This window comes from Podarcis muralis, chromosome 10, assembly GCF_964188315.1.
Source record: "Podarcis muralis chromosome 10, rPodMur119.hap1.1, whole genome shotgun sequence".
Lineage (NCBI taxonomy): Eukaryota > Metazoa > Chordata > Lepidosauria > Squamata > Lacertidae > Podarcis > Podarcis muralis.
In genome coordinates, this window is record NC_135664.1 from 68,456,627 (window position 1) to 68,473,821 (window position 17,195).

At 49.3% G+C, this 17,195-nt stretch overlaps 1 long non-coding RNA gene across 1 annotated transcript in view; it reads right to left on the reverse strand.

Moving 5' to 3' along the window:
- Positions 1–14,291, reverse strand: part of LOC114605273 (uncharacterized) — an 87,153-nt gene extending 72,862 nt beyond the window's left edge. The window contains exon 1 of the long non-coding RNA XR_013394453.1: positions 13,802–14,291. This is a non-coding gene — a long non-coding RNA (uncharacterized LOC114605273). The remainder of the gene's footprint in view (positions 1–13,801) is intronic.
- Between the last annotated feature and the right edge of the window lie 2,904 nt (positions 14,292–17,195).

Here is a 17,195-nt window from a genome sequence, read left to right on the forward strand (position 1 = left end):
TTGCCTGCCACCAACCTTAATAATTTTGGTCCTTTTTGTGGTGGTTTTGTTGTATATGCTGCTGTATAGGTAAAGGGACCCCTGACCATTAGGTCCAGTCGTGACCGACTCTGGGGTCGCGGCGCTCATCTCGCTTTATTGGCCGAGGGAGCCGGCGTACAGCTTCCGGGTCATGTGGCCAGCATGACTAAGCCGCTTCTGGCAAACCAGAGCAGCGCACGGAAACACCGTTTACCTTCTCGCCGGAGTGGTACCTATTTATCTACTTGCACTTTGAAGTGCTTTCGAACTGCTAGGTAGGCAGGAGCAGGAACCGAGCAATGGGAGCTCACCCCGTCGCGGGGATTCGAACCGCCGACCTTCTGATCGGCAAGTCCTAGGCTCTGTGGTTTAACCCACAGCACCACCCGTGTCCCTGTATACGCTGTATACGCTGCTGTATACCACCTTGTATGGATTGGAGGTATAGGAATACTTTTATAAACAAATAACTGGCAATAAGGAGGGGGCAGGGATTAACATTAAGACCATGGCATGGAGGTGTGGAAGAGTTAATCCCAGACGCATTCCACAGCTGCTATTTAAAAACACAAGGGTAAATACAAAGGAAGATGAATTTAGCGAACACATAGTTCTGCCCTGATCAGAAAGCGCTATCTGAAAGATCAAGGGAAGAAAATACAAGCTACAAGAACAGGAGAGCAGCTATCTAAACAATGGAGACCATGGCGTCCTTGGGTTGCGGTGCCACCCACAGGATGGCATAACGTAGCTGCATAACACCATGCAAGCACATCCATCCCCGATGAATGACGCATTCCTTCCCACGCCATCACTGGCAGGAACACACATCACGGTTGCCGTGGGGATCATGCTCGTCGCATGACTTCCCCCCGTCACGCAAGTCCCTAGGCCACACCGCTGGCTGGGCTCACCACACAACAGGAAAGGCCATGCAGAAAGTAACTTGCAGCGATAAGAGGCCACTGGGTGTCATGAACTGGTCGGACGCAGAGGAATGGTGGGAGTAACCAGCAGGGTTACTTCCCCCAAGAGAAGGAGGCTCAGAGCCCGGGAACTGGTGGTGGAACAACGATGAGTGGTCAGAGGGAGAAGATGGAGAAGACTGGGGGAAGGAGGTGTCGGATGCTGAAGAGGCAACAGGGCTTAGTGAGCAGGGAGAGGCTGTGCCAGAGAGCAGCCCAGAATCAGAGGCAGGAGAGGAGGCTGGAGAGGAGAGGCAGAGATGAGTCAGGCTGGTGAAGAATCCAGGGTGCCCTCCCCCTCCTGCGATGGGCAGCTCTTCTCCCCCCCGGTCTCCCCAAATCGAAAGAGGTATGAAGAGTGTAGAGGAAAGCCAGACAAGATGAAGGTGCCTCACATTGCTTGGGACAGAACTGGGTAAGGAGGAGCTGTAGGAAGGCGGTGGCCATCGGAACTGCAGCAACTGAATAGCGATTCGCGATTTTAACTATTGCGGGCTTGCGAGATCAAAGGCTTAAACTGGCCCGGAGTTACAATTTGACCAACCGCAGTGATTTTCAGCCTGTAACCCGATTTTAAGGGAGCAGCTTATATTTTGGTATTGCCTTTTTTTTCCTCCCCCCCCCCCCTTGAATTTTAAAGGTGCCAATACATTCGGGCCAATATATTCGGGTCAATATGGTAATTCAGGGAGGAGAAGGCTACTAGCCAAGATGGCTATGTTCTGCCTCCACAGTTGGCGGCAGCAATGCTTTCCAATACCAGGTGCTGGAAACCACTGGAAGGGAGAGTGCTCAAATCCTGGTTGGTCCCTGTGAGAACAAGATCCCGGACTAGATGGGCCACTGGCCTGATCCTGCAGCCTTCTTCTTACGCCCTTGCATTCTTAATGGAGCAGCCTCCACCGTTTGAGAGAACTGGGCTTTCCTTCTCTGGGATTCTTGAGTTCTGATGTGCAATAAACCAAGGTCCCTGTCTATGACCATTAACATCAGGAAATACACATCAGAAGTCGGTGGTTTCCATCTACCAAGGGAATACACACACCCTTCCTTCCCCCGCACCCCGTATATACTGCACAGGAAGAAACGCAGAACAGTTCGTTCCTAGTAGGTAAATTCCCCTCCCAGTGATCTCAAAGGCTGTGTGCTCTCTCAGCTCTCCCAGTTGGGGCCTCTGCCCTTCTTCCCTTCCCTCTGTGAATTTTGCAGAGGCAAGGCACTATGTAGAGTAACTTCAGCTTTTCTTTTCCGCGCTGGGTGAGGCGATGCATTTTCCAACAGCTGTATAACAGGCAGAAATCCACTGTGGAAGCTCCCCCCCCACACACACACACAAGGAGGAAGGAATTTAAAAGCTGCATCTGTTAAGTTTCTGGCTGTCATGCAGCTATTAAATGCTTGGAGGGTCTATGCCCAAAACAGAGAGCAACCCTGAAATATATGAGCAGTAGCAGCACAGTTCCCTGAATTTGGATTAGGGTTGTTTATATTTAGCTTGGGACTGCTGGCCTTTTTACAGGGTCTCTGGTGCCTCTGAGCAGCAAGCGAAACTTCACCTGCTGAATTTCTGCCTGCCACACACTTGTCAAAGGCAGAATAGCTACGCCAGGGTGAGGGAGAATGGGTAAACCTGATTTTGGGTGCCGAAAAGGAGAATGAAAGAAAAATAAAATAAAATATGGTGTTAATAATAAACATAAAACCGTGCAAGCTAGTAAAGGGTAACAACATTAGCCTGAAAAAGAGGAGACTGGGAGGAGATATGATAGCAATCTTCAAATATCTCGAGGGCTGTCACATGGAGGATGGAGCCAGCTTGTTTTCTCCTGCTCTGGAGGGTGGGACTCAAAACAATGACTTCAAGTTACAAGAAAGGAGATTCCGAATAAACATCAGGAAAAACTTTCTGACAGTAAGAGCTGTTCAAGAGTCTCCATGGGGGCGCTGCGGGCTCTCCTTCCTTGGAAGTTTTTAAGCAGAGGTTGGATGGCCATCTGTCATGGATGCTTTAGATGAGTTTCCTGCATCGCAGGGGGTTGGACTAGATGACCCAGGGGTCCCTTCCAACTCTATATGACATGGAGCCTCTAGCAGGCAAAAGCTCCTTTTGACACTCCCCATGTCAATCAGCTGATTGGCGCTGCTGGAGCAACTTCAAAGGGGGATGCTGTAACCTCCAATCAGCTGGTTGGTGGTTTTGTAGGGTGATTGACAGGTGTCTGCTTCCGCTCACGGGTGGATCCAGTTCTCTATCCCTGCTAGAGAAAGTTATTCTGGGTTAAAATATCAGCAAAAGTTATTCAAGTTCTAAAAAGCCGAATTACGGTGTATTGTAGGATTGATGATGCATTAGCCATTTCCTTTTAAGATGCCTTTTGAATTCTTCCGACTTTTGTTTTCTTAAAAGTAAGGAGTTTGAATTTGAAGCTTCTGAAAACTTGGCACATCCTTAGCTCTTGATGTGAAGCCACAGGCATCTCTTGCATAAGGAGAATAATAGATATTTTTTTACATACTTCCACAAAGCAAAGGCATAATCGCTATCCGTCATGGGCCTTTTAAATTTGCCCTCCGTATTCATGATCGTAACTGCTCCATAAAACAGTACAGTACAAACTGTGCTTTGGGACACCATAACAACAGGATGCCCTTCCCCTTATTTGGAAAGGTGGACAGAATTTCGGGTTCAAAAAAGAAATAATTTTCCTACATTAGAAAAAAAAAACACCAATTCAATAAAACTAATGAATGCAGCAGAAAGGCAGATATCAAAAAGGGGTACTATTTTTTACAAGCAGAAATGTGTTTTAGGAAAGGAATAACATAGCCTCGCAATAATTTTATCCGATAGGCAGCCCACAAATAGCTGGAAATGTTATTAGTGTGCTAGCAAGCCTGCCAGCTGCTTCAAAAGAGAAAATGGCTAAGGCTGCAATCCTATACCCATTAGCCTGGCTGGGAGAAAGTCCTATTGAACTTAATGGGACTTTCTTCCAAGTAGACCACCTAGGATTGCAAAGCGAGGTCAAGAATTTCACTAGCTGTAGCATCAGCTGAGGATCTCATATCCTCATTTCCAGACACTGGTTGCAACGCCTTTTCTGGCGCCAAGGTGGTGAAATTCCCTTCCTGGGGGAGTCTGCTATGTCCCTGTCCTTTTGCCCTTTGAAAATGTTCTTATTCAAGAAAGACTTTTCTCGCACTAGGCAAAAGATTTCTGCGTTGCAGGGGTTGGACTAGATGATTCTCGCGGTGCCTAACTGTACAGTTCTATTATTTTATTATTCTAGTTGCTTTCTTTCAAAAAAAAAATAAAACTCACAAGCAATTTACAAAAAAGGGGAACATTAAAAAACAAATATAAAAAGAGAATAACACAACCTAAAATACATAAGTAAGGTACAGATAGATGCACACAGATATAGCAGATACAACTCCACCATAACCTACTCAAATTAAGATACAAAGACCTGGGTGAACAGGTATGTTTTTGCCCGGCACCTAAAAGCAGCTACTGAAAGGTGTGCCTTACCGGCGACAGCGTTCCATAATCAGGGAGCCACCACTGAAAAGGCCCATTCTCATGCCGCCACCCTCTGCACCTCCCTTGGAAAAGGGCACAGGAAGAATGATTTCAAATGCAGAACAAATGTAAACAAACATCTTTTTCAACATGACTTTTTGCTTCCAGAAATTCATTCTGATTGTGCAGATAAAATATAACGGACAGGATTCTACAGGGTGTGTTCCTAGTGTGTGAAAACAGGCAAGACCCATGCAAAAACATGCACCTCCAGATGGTCAGGCCCAGGCATCTTCACTTGGTCCCAATAGCTGATAACCAGGTGCAAAATGCGCCTGGGGAATTTCGAACATTGGGTGGGACAAGCCACGGTCATTTTGCCTCCTGCTGAATCTGGAGATTTAGAGGCAGCTATCATCCAGTGTGGGACGCGGGTGGCGCTGTGGGTAAAAGCCTCAGCGCCTAGGGCTTGCCGATCGAAAGGTCGGCAGTTTGAATCCCCGCGGCGGGGTGCGCTCCCGTTGCTCGGTCCCAGCACCTGCCAACCTAGCAGTTCGAAAGCACCCCCGGGTGCAAGTAGATAAATAGGGACCGCTTACCAGCGGGAAGGTAAACGGCGTTTCCGTGTGCGGCTCTGGCTCGCCAGATGCAGCTTGTCACGCTGGCCACGTGACCCGGAAGTGTCTCCGGACAGCGCTGGCCCCCGGCCTCTTGAGTGAGATGGGCGCACAACCCTAGAGTCTGTCAAGACTGGCCTGTACGGGCAGGGGTACCTTTACCTTTACCTTATCATCCAGTGTCCAGATTATAACCGCTTAGAGATATTCAAAATATTGAGGCACTTATGCATGCTTTTAAACAAATAAATATCCTCACATGACAGTGGCCAAACGCAGAACAGATGCCTAAGAGACTCCTGCAGCTTTAACAACGATGCAAAAGATAAGAGTTTGAAACCTCTCTCGCCATAGTTCAGAGCAACTTTCTTGCATTCAGAAGGTCCCAGATTCAATCGCTGGCAGCTCCAAGTTAGGCTGGGAACATTCCCAGCCCTGAAACCTTGGAGAGCCACTGTGACTCAGTACAGAAAATACAGATCTAGACAGAGAAGCCTCCTCCGTTCCAAAATTTCCTCCTCTGTGCAGAAACCCCACTATCCTCCTTTTCGCAGCTGCCCGCCTGCCTACCTGCCGCATTGTTTCGCTCCGCTCAAATGTGACCAAACAGGTGTTTTTCTCATGAGTCACCAGCCTGCAGTCGGCTATTTTGGTGCCGCGCAAAAAAAAGCAAAAGGGGGGGGGGAGACGTATAATGGAAACCTTTAGGGCCGAATCAGCAGCGGCAGAGCTACCTGGTGGTGGCTGTTTTAATAATCTTGGCAACATCTACTGAGGTTCCTGCAAGGAATCTGGCTGGCCAGCAATAGCCCACCCGAGTATGAGACGGAGACTGCAAGCCAGTGGGATTCATGCTGGCAACAGCATCAAAGGTGCAACTGCTATAAAGCTGGCTTGAGAATGAATCCAGTCCTGGGGTTGCTGACCAAAAGGCAGGCCTCCTGCTCTTGTGTATTTAGCAGCAAAACAATAAAGCAATGCTTTAGCCCAGCATGGAGAAAAAACACACTAGCATTCCCTAAACGAAGTCTGTAAAATCTTAAATGCAAAGGATCACGTCTGGGCCTTTGGCTGCACAGATCCCCTTGCAGCCTCACCTTGCTTGCGTACCTTTGTTTTGCTTGAAATCTGATAATGCCTCCTGCTTGCCTGAATGGAAGACAGAAAAGGGTGTGGGATGGGATTCAGAAAGGGCACTTCTGTTATGTAGTAACTCGATAGCCAGGCCTTTGGCTGATTAAACCATCTATGGCCTTTTTAATTGAGTTTGTGGGGAGCGAGGCGGTTATCGGTTGTTGTTGCGATTATGATATGCATTTGGGGTTTGCATTTTGCATTTTGATGCCGTAAAACCGCCCTGTAATTTTCTCTGGACAACGGGCGGAATATAAATTTAACTCATAGTAAGAATTCTGTGCAAGTATCGATGTTGCCTCAGCTGCTCCCACCCACTTGTGGCTCTGGCCCTTGCCTATCATTGGCATGTGGCCCCCAGAAGGCGGCCCAGGCGGCAATACGGCCCTTGGGCTGTATCAGGGTGTGAGCGGATGTTGCTGGACTCCAATTCCCATCAGCCCCAGACACTATAGCCAATGGACGATGGGAACTATAGTCCTAATAACGGTACACGTAAGGGCACAGTTTCCCTGATCCCTGCTCTCTTCACAAAGGCAGCAAGTTGTTCTTGCCATAACAAATGCTGCACACAACAATACTATTTTTATTATTATTATATTACCAGTTGCTAGAATTCAGGGATCTTTGGGCTCCACTCCCACAGCTAGCGCTGCAACATATCTTTCCGCAGCCATTGTGTTGAAATAACACAACATTTCCTGAAGATGAGGGTGGGGTGGTCCAATTGGTAGCTAAGGGAACTTCTCGGCCATATTGCTTTAAACAGCTGGCAGGCGGGTACTGGCCAGGTGCAGCTTCCCCTGAGGCGGAGACAAAAGCCATAGCAGCCATTTCTGCCTGTTGAAGCGACTGAACATGCAGTTTAAAGGGTTTTGTTGTTGTGGGAGAATAAAACTAGTGTTAAATTATTATGACAACAGGAGCCCAATGATGGTAAACTAAACGTTTATTCATAATCATGAGGATTATTTCTATTCTTCACAGTTTTGTCCATGTGTAAGAAGGAACCCAAGAGCAGGCAGTGCCATTATTGTTGGCAGTGTCCTCTCTCTCCACACACACACATATATATCTATAAATGTATATCTACATATATATTATAGGAATATAGCTATATATGTAGATATACAAACTTGTCTCTCTCTCTCCACACACACACACATATTTATAAATGTATATCTACATATATATTATATAGATATATGTAGATATACATAGAGATGTACGTATGTAAATCTATATACGTGTATGTCTAAATATAAATAGATCTACGTGCGCGCGCGTGCGTTTAGTATAAAATCCAATAAAATTCAAGGACCAGGATGTCTGAGGTAAAACGCCATAAACGCTTTTTAGCTCCCCTCCTTCCCTCCCGCCTTCCTCTCAGCCAATCAGAAGCCTCGTCGCCACAAGGCTCGGTGTGGGGGGGGGGGTGGAGGGAGCTAGCACGAGGGAAGGGAGCGAACGAGCGAGATGGGGCGGGGACAAGGGCGGCGCGAGGCCCTGCCGCGTGACAAAATGAGCCGGCGGCACGAGGCCGGACCATAACAAACACTGGAGAAGCAGGCAGGGAGGGGAGGGAGCGGAGGAGAGCGAGAGACGTACTTGAGGAGGAGTAGCCAATCAGCACACGCGCGGGGGAGAGCGCCAGGGAGGGGGGGAGAAGGGGGGAAGCTGAGGGCGTGGCTGGAAGGCAGCGGCGCTAGGCTGTGATTGGCTGGCAACAGTGCGGAGGGAGGAGCGCAAGCGCGCGGGAGGGAAAGAGGAGGGTTTTGATTAGGCGGCCGCGAGTGTGTGGGCGGGCTCGCCGGCGGCAGTGCCGCAGTCAGTGCGAGGTGGCGCCGGCCGGGTTTGGGAGGCTGAGGGCGGAAGCCGCTGCTTGGCAGCGGGAGCTGCGTTCGTGTTCGTGTTGGCTGGGAGCGCAGCGGGGTGGGCGGGGCTTGGCACGTCACCGTGAGGAGGGAGGGAGGGAGGAAAAGCCCGGCTGTCAAAACAAACTCCTGAGGCGACCCATACACATTCACACGGAGGAAGAGACACGGTTCTCTCCTCAGACACGCGAAAGCCGCGCGTTCCCAAGACGCGCCTGAAAACAAGTCCGACACTTTCCCCACACAAAAGTATCCCCTCACAAAATGATGATAACAACAACAACAACATTCCTCATGTTACGCGTCAGGCAGCCAAACCCGCGTTCGCGGGCCGCAGGACAGGCAGGCGCAGAAAGGGAGCCAATCCGAGGAGGCTGATACGCGCAGTTCCAGAGCAGTTTGCCTCATTTCGGGTGCACGTGTGAACCTCGCAACGCGTGAAAGGAGGTGTCACGGGCCCCCTAACGGCATCAGATAGATATTGCTCTGTGCGTGCGTGCTGCGGACTAACAAGGCTGCCCGCTGGAATTTACACACACACATATATATATATTTAATAAAGTACGAGGTATCCCACAAAGGCCGTGAAGGGAAGCCTAAATTGCGAAGGACTTTTCAGCCCAACACAGAGCCAAGAAACATTTTCCTTGTTCTGGGGGAGGAATGCTGGAAGCAAACACCTTCCAGGCATCCATACCTTCCCGTTATTTCTCAAAACAAATGCCCCAAACTCAACACAATGCCTGAGAATACATCAGGACTGCAACGTCTGCCCCCCCCCCCTTTACAAAAATGCCCTTTTGACTTTAATGCCACCCCCATGCAAGAGAAACGAAACAAAACCAGGGCTTCCTTCCATCTAGAAAGCAGCAAAATGAAACCTCTTCACAGCATCTGTTCTCTCTTTCTCTCCCACAAAACATGACAACACAGCAGGGCAAACCTCTTCACAACCCCAGTGCTTGGTTTCTGAAAAGCATGCCATGAAAGGCAGGGTGCTTTTGGGCGCAGCTTCCCCCCTAAGGAGGATTCCATAAACCATTCCCTGTGAACATGTGCAAAATGATGTTTTTGTCGCGAGGAACACCCCCCGCGTCTTTCTGAAGCATATCTGGCCATGCTGTGGGATCTGGTGCCTCCCTCTAAAACTGCTTATTTACGGCGGCCCACATATCTTGCGCTGATCAAGGAGCATCCCGGAACAAGAGGATGATGATGCCATCCATCGGCTAGTTTTTATGCAGCAGATACGAGATCCCCACGCGCCACAGCCTAGCAAAAATGGCGCCGGCCACCTTCGTGAACCTCTTATCGAGGCACAGATCTTCACATGGCAGCACCATGTGCATCCGTTCCGGTTCGAAGCAAACAGCACTTTTGCAATCTCTGCAGGACCCCACGCTAGAACAAGGCTCATGTCTTCGTGTGTACAGATGTGCTATAAGAGTTTGTGCATGTTTGCCCTGTGTTCATGCACACATGCACAGAGGTAGCCGAATCATCTCCCGTCCACCCCCTTCCATTCCTGGTAACCATTTGCTGTTTCTGTTGCTTCCCCGGCCGCATCCAGGCCCCACAATTTCTGCATTGTTCTGTGTGCCTCGTAACACCGTCATTACCTTTGTCATTAAAAACCCTGGACTCCCAAACACAAATCACTCCCCAGTGCAGCTCTCGAATCTTAACGCAGAGCCCGCAACACACAACAGCCCATGTTTCGTACGGAAGATCGTACGCAGCAATTGATCCGGCACAGCCACACCCTCCTTCGATACAAAATAATGCAGATTACTTTTCCCCTTTTTCTTACGAAAACTGCTTTTCAGCCAGTCCAGTAAAGCACGGTGGTTCAGAGACGTTAAAAAGCATATATTTGTGATAATATAGCCTGTGTTTGTACCCTCAGAACCTGTCCCAACAAAATTAGCAACCTTCCTCTATGGAGAGACTTCTGTGGTTTCTATAAGAGAGTTCTTTCTCCCCAGAATGAGCCACACACACACACACACACACACACACACACACACACACACACAACAAACCGGCCCTTTGCCCGCATTTAGCAGTCTTTCACACCATCGCCAGGCACAAATCAGCAGCTTGGAATCTGGATGCATTGGTTCCCAGCCTGCAGTGAGCTTGTTATTTGCAAGCTCTCTCCCATGCACAGGTCTGAACATCTTGTACCGTACTTTGCCACAAACCATCCTAGCTGTGGGTCAGTTGTGCTAAGCAAAAAAACAACAACACACACACGGGCCAATTTGCCGTGGAACATGCACAGCATTGTGAGGAAGCTTCCCAACAACACACACACACACACACACACACACACACAATCAGACCAAAGGCCCTTTTACATTCAGCCTAAGCCAGTCGGAAAACAAATGGCCTCAAATTTCCCCCAGGCTCTTTTGTGGGGGGAGGCTTCATACTCAATTAAGCTGTGTTACCTAGAAGAATCAACTCCTTGTCTATATATATATATGGTCTTTAATCTGAAGATACCAACACTGTTATTGCCATAGCAAATAAAGACCCCTTAACTCATCTGTGTAGCTCAAGAAACCGCGGTAGTTGTAAGCTGATTTAACGTGGGTGAAACGTACTCGTGTGGGACTCCTGCTCCTTTATCCTGAGATTACCCCAAGGCAACCCTGTGAACATCCAGTGCCCCGCTCCATGCGCACAGGGAAATGGCATATTTCCTACTTTTTGCCTTCTCAAACGCTTCACACGCACACATCGGTCAGACAGCACCACTACAGCCTGAAAGCCTGCCTTCTCTTCTAACCGGCCAATCTGCAAAACCTTACCTTCATCCCAGCTTTAAAGGGTGTTTTCTTGCAGGGAGGGGGGGAAAGGGAAGGTTGTGGTGGGACCCAGTACTACAAATATCTTAGAAAGGGTTTTATTAAATAAAAGAAGACATCTCACCACGGGAGAGGAATCTAGGTTATTTTCCTTTTACCGAAGAAAAATGCCGGAAAAGCCTAATCACTTCCTCATAATTCAACTTCTCCGGTTTCGTTGCCACAGTTTTAAATAACATGTTGTTACCCAAACTGAGCTGAGCTTCTAGGAGGCAATCGTGTGTGTGTGTTTGTGTGTGTGTGTGTGTGTGTGTTTGTGTGTGTGTGTGTGTGTGTGTGTGTGTGTAAAAGACAAAGAGAGAGAGAGAGAAAATGTATGCATATGAATATGCCTTTAAGACTGTTTATTTAAATGTTCCAGCTTTGGGCTTCCTCACTAACCCTCTCTCTCTCTCTCTCTCTCTCTCTCTCTCTCTCTGCATGCCACTGGAGGCAAGCTGTTCCCTGCCACCAGAGAACATTCGCAGAGGGGAAACTTGCATCAATTAATTAGTGAAATGTTTGCACAGGCAGCTCTCTCTGGATGCAAAACGTACAGCGAAGTTGCTAAGTATTACCCTGGAAGGCAAGGAGGCCTGGGGAGGCGGCGGAGGAACAACCACAGACACCAGGCAGGCATGCAACACTCTTTTAACATCTAGCCTGTTATTCAACACAACAAGCACTTCCCGACATCTCCACCCACAGTTAACCAATCCATCGCCTGCACCTCCCTCCAAGCGGTTTGGGCAGAGGGGAAGTTTTCTCTTAAGTCATGTCAACACAGCCTCAAGCATCCCAGTGGGCAAAAAGCATCCGTCTGCTTCCCACCCCTAGCCCCCCGCAGGAAGCACATCACAAAAACCACCACCGCTGGTTGCACATTACCTGTGTGCCTGCCCCTTCACTACTACCATTCGCTCTCCTCTTTCCACCAACACCGCTGAGCCACATACGCAGCCAGCTGTCAACACCGTCTAACCTCACGCACGCCCAGCTGTCGCTTCCACAAACCCCCACAAACCTCCACCCTGTTATTACAGCGTTTTGCATGTCATGAGCGATATGCCTGAAACTGCAGAAGCCTTAAGGGGACCAGAGGCCAAGGAGAGAGCAAGGCTCCTGTGACTTTCCTTGCAGGTGCCTGGGAGAGGGAGGGTCTTTCAGCCAAGGTCTACAGAGCAGCACCCACCGAACGCCCCTGAGGTTCTCTCCTTTGCCCAGAAGTTTGGCAAAAACAACCACACAACCCACCAGCCCAGCGTTCCTCCACTGGCTCCTACGTTCGTCAACCCTCTCTTTGCAGATGTAAGCTCCGCTTCTACAAAACTCCCCACTGTACCGCTCCTCTTGCTCTCAGCAAGGCTGCGGTATTGTAAGTGCAAAATGAGAAGCGGACCTTAAGCCTTGGATTTCCTGGGGCAAGGGTGGGGAAGAGGGTCGCACAGTACTGTATTTCCTTTTCTGCCCTTTCTCTCTCTGTCTGCACATACACACAGAGCTTTTTTTAGGTAAGGAAGAGCCCAAGCAAAAACGGGAGAGGAGGCAGTGATAGGGATTCTGACAGGGCCATAGCTATGGGGCTGGGGGTGGGGTCTAGCTGGATTTCTGCCCCAGGTGAAGCTTCCTAGGGGTGCCATTGAGGCTCCCAGCCTGTGCGTGTACGCAGATGTACATGGGGGGGTGCCCCCCAAAGTGGAGTCTTTGACCTGGGTGAAATAAAGCCGTGTTTCGCCCCTGGACTGTGCCATGAAGCAAGGAGGGAGCGTTTCCTTCTCCTCTACCAGAAACTCACCCGTAGGCCTCAGGGACAACCCCCTCGCTTCTCACCGCCTCCGCACCGAACTGCAACGCAGGCACAGTGACGCTGGCCTACCTTGCAAGGTTGTTGTCAGGAGTGCAAGCAAGATAACCGAGGGCAAGTCAGCTACTCCATGCCCCTGTACAAAAACACTGCTCTGGCTGATTAAAACACCTGGGTGTTTTAATACGGGGAGGTTAGAGAGGTTGCAATACCCCTTTCCTTGGAGGAAAGATGTTTTGCGGCTAACCGGGAAAAGAGCATGGCGTTTGCCAAATGGTAAACAAAAAACAAGCCCAACGTTGGTGGTGTCTTGGGTTGTTAAACTTGGGGAGAGGATGCCTGGCGTTGCAAAGACACCTGCTCTTTCACTCCTGGTGGAGAGTTAAGGGCATCAGCTAGGAGCCCCTGCCCACCTAAGAAGTGAAGGAATCTAGGGATGGATGGGGTTGGAGGAGATCTGGGGACTGTTCTCATCTCTTGAACCGGGAGGTGTTTCCGCCTGGGAGGAGGAGGAGGAGGAGGTGGGATCTAAGGATGGAAACAACCTCCCTCCCTCCCGCCCCTCCTCCTCCTCTGTTTACCTCAAGTTTGAATTTTATCTGCGCAACATTAGCTGGAATGCGGACATCGCGGGGGGGGGGGGGGGGCGAGGCGCACGCACGCCACGCCGCCCGCAGGAGAGGCGCCCGCCGAGCCCGGTGCGCCCGGAGCCCCGCGCGGAAGCAAGCGCCGCCGAGCAGCGCCACCGCCACCATGGAGCGATCGCCTCTTTAACAAAACCAAAAAAAGGAAAGAGAATTCTTTTAAAGAATAGCCCGGCCTTCCTAGCAGAGCCAAGGGGGGGGGGGGGGACCGGGCAGTGCCAAGAAGAGGTTGCGAAACGAAAACGCAGCGTCTCGGAAACCGATCCAACGCCCAGCGCCATCCTTCCTTGCCCGGGGATGCGCATCTTTGCCTTTTCCTCAATCCTTGCCCCCCCCCCCAACAAATCCTCCCTATAAATAAACTCACATTCGCGATCCAGGCGCGGGTCTCTCTTCTTCCCAAAGAAGATGAAAAAAGGAGGGGGGGGGAGAGAAGGAAATAATCCCCCCCCCCAAGCAAAAATTTCCAAACCCACGCGGACCCCTTTTTTTCCAGCATTGCAGGGGGCTGGGCTAGATGATCCTCGGGATCCCTTCCAATCCTACGATGGCCAGGCGCGCGCTCTCTCCGGCCCGGAGCAGGTGCAATTCCCACGCAGGCTGGCGCGCAAAGTTCCTCTCGCTCCGGGCTGGGGTTGGCCGGCTCTGCTGCTGCCTTTAACCCGTAGCGACGCCCCTACACCGGGTTCCCAGGGCTGCTGCTGCCGCCGGCGCGCCCGAGAACTTTCTCCGCCTCCCGGTGCGCGCCGGCGGCGCCCCGCGCGCCTCTCTCTCGCCGCCGCCCGGCGCTCGGGCACTGCTTCCCTCGCTACAATGTTGTTTCATTATATCGTGGCCATCATGTGACGCCGAGAGGCCTCGCTATGGAAACTTCGGGGACTCCCACGTGACTCTGCAGCAGCGGCAGAAGCAGCAGCGAGCCAAAAAAAAGAGGAAAAAGCCAAAACACCAACCCAGAAGCCCCAAACCACACCATCATCTCGCCTAACCCCCGCCGACGCAACACGCCGGGCTGTTTGCAACAGACCACCAGCATCACCAAGTTTTGTCTGGAGGGAAACGAGGAACAACAACAACAACAGAGGGGGGGTGGGGGGAACCACACCGAGATCAGAAACAGGAGAGGCACCAGGAGGAATCCGGCGCAGACGCCTTTCCCAAAAAGCAAAAGAGGTGTGCAGTAATGAGCAAGCACATTTGCAAAAGGGGGGGCGCCCCTGGAGAGTGGGGTGCTAGGGGGTCTCTTCAAGCAGCAGGAATAGCTTCCCAAAAAGTTAACAAGTAAAAAGGAATGGATGGAGGGGGAGTGCATTATTATGCTGTGAATGCAATGATGATGATGATGATGATGATAACTGGTGGGAAATACGAGTAAATGGGTTGTTTGTTTTTCACCCAAAACAAAAACCTGCCTGTGTTCTGCTTGCTAGGTAACGGCATCACTCCGTTTGCCGCTTGGCCTCGGATTGCACAGGGTCTCAGCGAAGCCCCTCTGAGCAACTCGGGGGAAAGGTGCCTTCTGGCATAAAGGAAACGCAGCTTTGCTCTTCCGCAGCTGTATCGGGCCTTTGCAGTGCTGACAGAAGCAGAAACGAGGAAGGAGGAAAACTTGTTTGTGTCGAAAGAAAGGGGGAGAGAAGTTGCAGCCTGAAGCAGACGGGACCTGGAAGATGGGCTCCGCAAAATGTCGCTTCTGCAGAACGCATCTCGCAGTCGATGGTTTTGTTTTAACGCAGGCTCATAAAGTCAAGAAATGTGTGCCCTCTCTTCTCTGGGCCATCCGGTGCGTGGTTTATAGACCTGAACCGAAACTTGAACCTGGTTTATCCCCATGGTTTAGGAGCATAATCTGGAGGCATCACATTGGCTGTCTCTGGTTTAGAGACTTCAGACATATGCTCTCAGCATCAACTGTTTTTCTTTGCAAACCCATATTTAAAACCATGGATTGAACATTGATATCCCCTGTGTGATCGGGTTAAAAGGCCCATATAGGCCAGCATCCTTTTACAGAGGCCAACCGGATGCCTACAGGAAGCCCACATCAAGCCTAAATTATTTTCATCCTTGTCTGCTCACACATTAATGCTCACTGGTTGATGCGTCAGCAAGTGATGAGGCCAATCAGTTTGGTTTCAAGCCATATAGACATGGAGAAACTGCCTTTCAGTCCCAACACAGCCATGGGTTTGTTTCATGGATTTGAACCTGTCTCCCAGTCTCAGCCTTGTTTTGATGTACAATGGGAATCATGATCTTCTTCAGAGTGGTAGCATGGGGACTAATTATGCAAGACATCAATTAGATGCTGCCTGTAAGATTGTTTAGAACATCTAGGGAAATTCTGCTTGTGGCACCGCACCCCACAGAATATCATAGGGTAGTGACCCCAAACCATTCATTTTCTGTACTGTGGATTGCCCTTCCCTTTCCCATAAATGAAGCTGCAACTATTACGGTACTTGCTTCAGGTGTCTAGTAAAGGCTTGTTTTTTTGCCTAGACTTTCCCTGACCCTTAAGATCAAAATGATGTAGTTTATGTGTTTGAATCTTCTGTTTTTGTTTTGTTCACTTTTATCAGTTTTTGTACCATTGATTTATTATTTTAGGTTGTTGTTTTTCTGTTTTAATGGGCATAGGTTTTATATTGCACATATACTATATACAGTAAGAGGTTTGGAAATGCTTTTAAATCACCAAACATCTTCTTGTCATAAGCTTGAGGAAATACCTGATTTTTCAATATAAACAAATAATCAGAACTTCATTATCCAGGTCCCTAGAAAATGTGGACCCATCAATATTTCTGTTAAACTATGTAAAATATGTTATCCCAGTGAAATATTTTGAAGCAGACCTATATTATTCAACTCTCATGCCTTTGAGAAATATTAACAATCACATTTGGAAATGTAACAAAAAATAAAAGGGTTTTGTAAGAGTATTGGCAACAGCAAAGTGCCACGTTATCAAGACTTGGGAAAACTATGTCAAAATTACAAACTGTTAAGGGTTACAGTAATGCATTGTATTATGCAAAAATATTAATTTGATGATAAGTGTTTACTATGGTCCCATGTGATGTAAGCCTAAATTCCTAAGCTGCTGTTTGTTTATTGGATTCAATGAGTTGTCTCATACTGTAAGACTGTTTCTGTTGATCACAGCGACGACAACAACAACCTGTTTCAGTACTAGGTTAATATCTCTCTTGTTTATCCAAATTTGTCCACCTCCACAATGTGTTTTAAGTTTCCACAGTGAGGTTATTTAGCTAATTAGACTTTTGTGCTGAACAGCAAGCTGGAAGGCTCAGTGACGCTTCTGAAACAAAATGTCTCCCTTCCACTTAAAAGGTAAAGGGTAAAGGGACCCCTGACCATTAGGTCCAATCGTGACCTACTTTGGGGTTGCGGCGCTCATCTCGCTTTACTGGCCGAGGGAGCCGGCGTACAGCTTCCGGGTCATGTGGCCAGCATGACTAAGCCGCTTCTGGCAAACCAGAGCAGTGCACGGAAACCCCGTTTACCTTCCCGCCGGAGTGGTACCTATTTATCTACTTGCACTGGTGTGCTTTCAAACTGCTAGGTTGGCAGGAGCTGGGAGCGAGCAACGGGAGCTCACCCCGTCACGGGGATTCGAACTGCCGACCTTCTGATCGGCAAGTCCTAGGCTCTGTAGTTTAACCCACAGCGCCACCCGCATCCCATTCCACTTAACATATTGACCCCTTCCACTTAACGTATTGTTATTTCTGAAC